This window comes from Urocampus carinirostris, chromosome 17 (assembly GCF_059441175.1).
Source record: "Urocampus carinirostris isolate Australia breed hairy pipefish chromosome 17, RoL_Ucar_1.0, whole genome shotgun sequence".
NCBI classification, from domain to species: domain Eukaryota; kingdom Metazoa; phylum Chordata; class Actinopteri; order Syngnathiformes; family Syngnathidae; genus Urocampus; species Urocampus carinirostris.
This window is the reverse complement of record NC_142365.1, coordinates 628487-634570: the sequence shown is the minus strand read 5'-3', so window position 1 is coordinate 634570 and position 6084 is coordinate 628487.

Genomic DNA, 6084 nt, shown 5'->3' with positions numbered 1-6084 from the left:
AAACATTAAAAATATGCTGTGAGCTGCCAAGGTGCCCTTGATGACCCGCTGGGTCACTTTGTTATGTACCATAGCAATAATAATAAGCTGACAGTTTTCACCATGCAAGTCATTTATTTAAGTAAAATGATAATAGGAAATTTAAAATAGAATTGTTTTTAATGTCATCAATGACAACGTTATAAGCCAGGGGCAATTTTAGGTTGAAAGCTTGGTCTGGATTTTTTTTATCTCACTTCTATAACACGTAAAATTATTATATGATAACCTTTTAATACAAAATATTTTGCTAAAGGTTTTTTTTTATTTGGAATGGCTGTTTTTAATCTATTAAATGTTAGTTTTCAGGACGTTTTTTAATTAACGGAATTTTTGTTTCAAGGCCGTTTTTATGAAGCGAATGTTTATTTTTTTATGTTGAATTATGTCACTCTTTGGCTTCCATAATAAAATATTCTCACAGTGATGCACTGGAGCCTGGAGCCACGCGAAAGGGAGTAAATGCTATGAGGAGGGGGCGAGAGCGGGGCGAGGAATCAAATGGACTGAACCATTTCAAGGCAGCGGAATATTTCTGACAATGCATTGTTCACATTTTTGTTTGATACGAGCCTTATAAGGAAGGCAACACATACAGTTATATATATATATATATATATATATATATATATATATATATATATATATATATATATATATCCACACTGTATATATCTAAATTCAATGGAAAAAAATGTGTGATGTTGGTCAGAAACGATATCATTTTCCATTATCAAACTTTTTTGAAAAAGTGCCAGAAAGCCACTGGGAAGCGCCAAAGAGCGACATGTTGCTCCAGAGCTGCTTGTTGCTGACCCCCGTTCTGAGAAGAGATAAAAATTCAATCTCTGGATGAGGAATCTCTTGCTTTTCGGACTCTGTTGATTATGTCATTACTGTGCTGTGTTTTGCTTTTTTTTTTTTCACTCAACTTCTTTCTATTTACATTGTCGTTATCAGCTGAGACTGGAAGAGGGAACGAGTGCAAAGCAGCTGTGTTCTTTGAGTAAAAATAAAATGTCTCTGAAAAAAATTATAAAATTAACTGTACAAAATGTCTTGATAATTAGCCTGAAAGGTAAACAGGTAAAAAAAAGCATGCAAAAATTGTAAAAAGCTAACTAGATAACTTGCTAAATAGCTAAAAGGTAACTTGATAGTTAGCTAGAAAGGTAAACAAGTAAAAAACTAAAAGGGAGCTAGATAGCTAGCTTAAAGAGTAGAAAGACAGATAGATAGCCCGATAGAAAGTTTCAGAAAAAAAAGCCAGATAGCTAGCTAGAAAGGAGGCCTAAATCTAGCTAAATAACTAGCAAAAAAGTTAAATTTTAGTTAGATGATGCAAAAAAAAATGTAAAAAGCTAGCTAGGTAACTTGCTAAATAGCTAAAAAGTAGCTTGATAGTAGGTAAAAAAAACTAAAAGGGAGGTAGATAGCTAGCTTAAAAAGTAAAAAGACAACTAAATACCCCGATAGAAAGTTTAAGAAAAAAAAGCTTGATAGTTAGCTAGAAAGGTAAAGAGGTAAAAAAACTAAAAGGGAGCCAGATAGCTAGCTAAATGAGTAAATAGACCTACAAAAAGCTTAGAAAGAAGGCCAAAATTTAGCTTGATATCTAGGACAAAAAGTTAAAGAGTTAACTCGATAGCATGCAATAATTGGAAAAAGCTAACTAGATAGCTTCCTAAATAGCTAAAATGGTAGCTTGATAGTAACCTAGAAAGAGAAACAAGTAAAAAAAACTAAAAGGGACCAAGAAAGGAGGCAAAAATTCAGCTTGATAATTCGCAAAAATAGGTCAAATGTTAACTTGATAGCATGCAAAAATTGTAAAAAGCTAAAAAACTGGAGGGGAGCTAGATAACTAGCTTAAGGAGTAAAATGCCAACTAAATTGCTGGATAAAAGTTTTTAAAAAAGCTAAAAAGGAGGCTAAAATTTAGCTTAATAGCTAGCAAAAGAAAGTTAAATGTTAGCTAGATATCATGTAAAAAATGTAAAAAGCTAAATAGCTAGAAACGTAGAAAATAGCTAACTACATAGCTAAAAAGGTAGCCAGATAGCTAACACACAAACCTGCACATTCGTTCCTCATTAGCTTTATAAAACCCATAAATTCAATTTTAGTTTGTTACATTTCCTGTTAAATAAATCGACATAAAGATGAATGAATATATAATAATGTCAGGCCCAGAACGGAAACAGGACCCACTTGCGTTACGTTTCTCTCAGTTTTATTGGGAAGAAGGGAAAGGATTGCACCCACGATCGGGCGGTCGCGGGAAGCGGGTCGCTTTGAACGCGGAAGTGGCACTTCCGTGGCGAGCGATGGCGGTGTCGGGAACGGAAAAAAAACGGGTCAGTAGCCGGGACAGGAGAGCAAAAAACGTGGTCGGGATCAGTAACGAGTCGAAAGCCAGGAGAGGAGAGTAGACGTGGTCAAGATCAAAAACGGGTCGAAGCCGGGAAACAGACGGGAACAAAAACAGGAGTGAGTCAGCTTGCCTAGAGTAAACTGAGGTCTGCAGACGGACTGACAAAAGGGGACAGGTAGGAGTGGGTTTAAACAGGGACAGGGAGCCAATCAGAGTCCGAGGCAGTTGGCGCCAAGGGAACGGGGACAGGTGAAGCATAACGGTGACATGACAAAAAATTCATTTGTTGAACACAAAAATAGATTCTCATTCTACTCCAAAAAACTTCAAAATAATCATTGATACTTGAATACATTTCTCTTATGGACTGGATTTTATTGATTTGAATTTCTCAAATAACAACTTATCCTGTTATTACTACGTAATTACTGTGTTACTACCAGGTTAATGATTAAAATTTGGAGTTAAATCGAGTCAATGGATAAAAAGAAACATTTTACAGGAAGATTCCACTGACCCAACAGGTCTGCGGGCACCTCCACTGTCCTCAGGGGGCGCCATCGTGCCCTGGTCTAAAGTGTCGTCCTTTGGGTACAATCTGTCCCCGATGAATTTGCTGTATCATCGGCAGTTGACACGGGGCCACAATCTATAAGATCGCCCGGAGAGGAGCAAAGTTCCACCGTAAAATTTCCCATCCAATGTGCAAACACAGCATTCGGCCGCCCCGATCACGAGTCCGCCGAGGGCCGCAATACAAACAAATGCCTGCAGCCGTGTTCTCGCATGGGGGTCAATGTGCAGGCGTCGCCGAAAAAATGATCCGCGCGCCAGATGGATTTGTGTGCACAGCGCTTTACGGTTTCGTCCGCTCGAAAGTCTGGGAACGTGAAATCTATCTCTCGACGTTTTCCCCCCATATTTATTGTACCCCTGAATTGAATTGGTTCTTGGACTAGCTTTGTAACCTGAAACATTTGTAAGTAGAGACGCCTTTCGAATAAAAATGCGCCAATACGTTCCCAGCCCCGTAAAATGATGATCATTTGTTTTGAATACATCATGAAAGAGCATCAGAACATGGAACTGTCAGGAACCAGAACCGGATCAGGACCCAAACGCGTGACGTTCTCACACAAGCCTTTTATTTTACGGGAAATGGGGAGTCATGCACGTTAGGCAGCAGTCTGGTGTGGAAAGACAGGAAGCCAGAGACCGACGAGATCGATACCAAGTGCCTGAGTAAATATCAGACGGATGGGGTCGATACCGGACAGGGCAGAAAAGACAGGATGGATAATGAATCAGGATATTGAAAATAAATAGGAGAAACTAACGGGAACTAAAACTGGAAACCGATATTAAACAGGACAAAAATAAATGGGAACATACCAGACTGGAAATACCAACAGGAAAACAGGACCGAGTCAGAACCCACGTCTTGCGGGGCAGAGGTTCGTTGACGGACTGAAGAAGTAAGAGAGAGCTGAGCTTAAAAAGATGGAAAGCCAATCTGTTAATGAGCCGCAGCTGGCGCCACACGGGCGGGGCCAATTGGGCACCATGGCAACCGTGACAGGAACGAATACATATTAAAATCAGATGACCGCGCAATAAACATAAAATGGGAGGCACATCATGTAAAATACAAAGAATAAAGGCAATAATACAAATATTTTCAACCTTACTGGTTGTTTACTGGTCCCCAGTATTGTTTTTTTTGCCTCGTGTTTTATGAAAAACTGATCCAATGATGTCTGCTTTTGACAGCTTTTGACAATCTGTCGGAAATGATTGTTTTTCTTCGTCTCTTTAAGTTTCTCTCTTAAAGTGCCACGCTTTGTTCTCGAGGATGCACTGCTGTTGTGGTTTATGGCCCGATTTTCAACCCGTTAGGATGACAGACAGCCTTAAAAATTTCCAGTTGACCTAAGGAAAACTGTCAATGATGAAAAATTCTCGTTTCATGTAACCAGATATATTAAAGCTGTCAATTTTATTACAGTCTTGTTTAACTTAGCTGCAAAAGACAGGATTTAATATTTCATCATACATAACCTCTCCTCCTCCCGAGTCCTCACAAATCAAGGTTCACCCGCGGACATGGGTTGGGTCGTGCACACATTTACTTACAAACGCACGTTTATATGATATGATTTTTCATGTATTTTTCCTATATTTTTTTTAATTTAAGACCTCTTTTACCACTAGAAGGCGCTAAGTAATGTATGATATCCCTTGAAAGTCATTTAAGTTGTCCTTAAAAGGTTAAAAGTAGAAGTAGTGTCTGTTTACAACGCCAAACTGAGTCCAAAGTGCCTGTATGCATTTTTTCTAGCGCACCTATCTGCTTTTATCTTATTTATCTCAGAGCTGTTTGAGACTGGCAACACATTAGGAGGCAGGAAAGGGGGAGGGGGCGTTAAATGATTTCAAGCTCGTGGTTTTCTGTAAGTGTAGCATGAAAATGGTGAAAGTAAGAAAAGTACTGTTTCAACTACAGTCCAAAAGCCAACCCAAACCCTAAAGAAGTGTGATGTTTACGCCAGCCGCTGCGGGCTATCTGATTGGCTCCCGTTCCCTGTTTTAGCCCAGTCCTGTCACTCTCCTTTTGTCAGTCCGTCTGCGAACCTCTGTTGTTACAAGGCAAGCGTTTTTGACCCTGATTCCCGCCTGTCCCGTTTTTGCACCCGTTTTTCCACCTGTTTCCTGATCTCCCCGTTTGTCTCCGGCTACGTTTTTGATGCCGACCACGTTTTTGCTCTCCTGTCCCGGCTATCGACCCGTTTTCCATCTCCCGCTACGGAAGATCCACTTCTGTATTCGGATCACGATCTGATTGCGAGAGCGACTCGCTTCCAGTGTCCAGCGAGCACCGGATCGCGGGCGCCGCCCTTCCTCTTTCTATTCAATAAACTTGTGGTTAACACTACGCATTTGGGTCTTGATTCCAGAAGATGGAAAAAGGTTTTTTGAACGTGTCTAAGAAATGCTGGTTCATGATGTCGATAGGTGCCGAAGATGCAACACGTGCTAAAAGGCACACTATAGGAGTTTGTCAAAATGCCATCTGTCAGGCGCCACCAGTCTGGGATTAAAAACCTCCCGTCTGGCTAAAACCCCAAAAAGTCCGACAAACGTTGCCTCATGTGTTGTAACATCGACTTTCAACAAAATCAATAAAACTCACCAAGCCTTTTTTTCCCCCAGTTTGCCTTTTTATAGATATATATTAAAAAAACCATTCGGGTTGTTTACATCACAGACAAATATCATCAATATTCTTTGTCAGGAACGAAGCAAAAAAAAGCCCCCCCACCCACCTCCGTCGACTCCTCTATACACGTAACATTCGACAGAGTTCATTTCCGTTCTTTGTACACGGATATCAAAGTCAAGAATCTGAAAATACATAGAACGCTCTTTCAATGGAGATAACGGATCCGGTAGCGTTTCCCCACATTTAGAAACGAAGGATGCGATTGGAGGGGTGGGGGTGGGGGGTCCGGTCAGGGGTTTAACTGCCTTGTCTGAGGGCTCTACGGATTATGAGTTTCAGTCATAGTCGCTCGGTAATCCCTAATTAGGAGAATAGAGTTGAAGGAGTAACGGATTATATGGAGTGCCTATTCCTATGTCATTGTGTATCCAAAAGCCACCTGGTCAAAAAT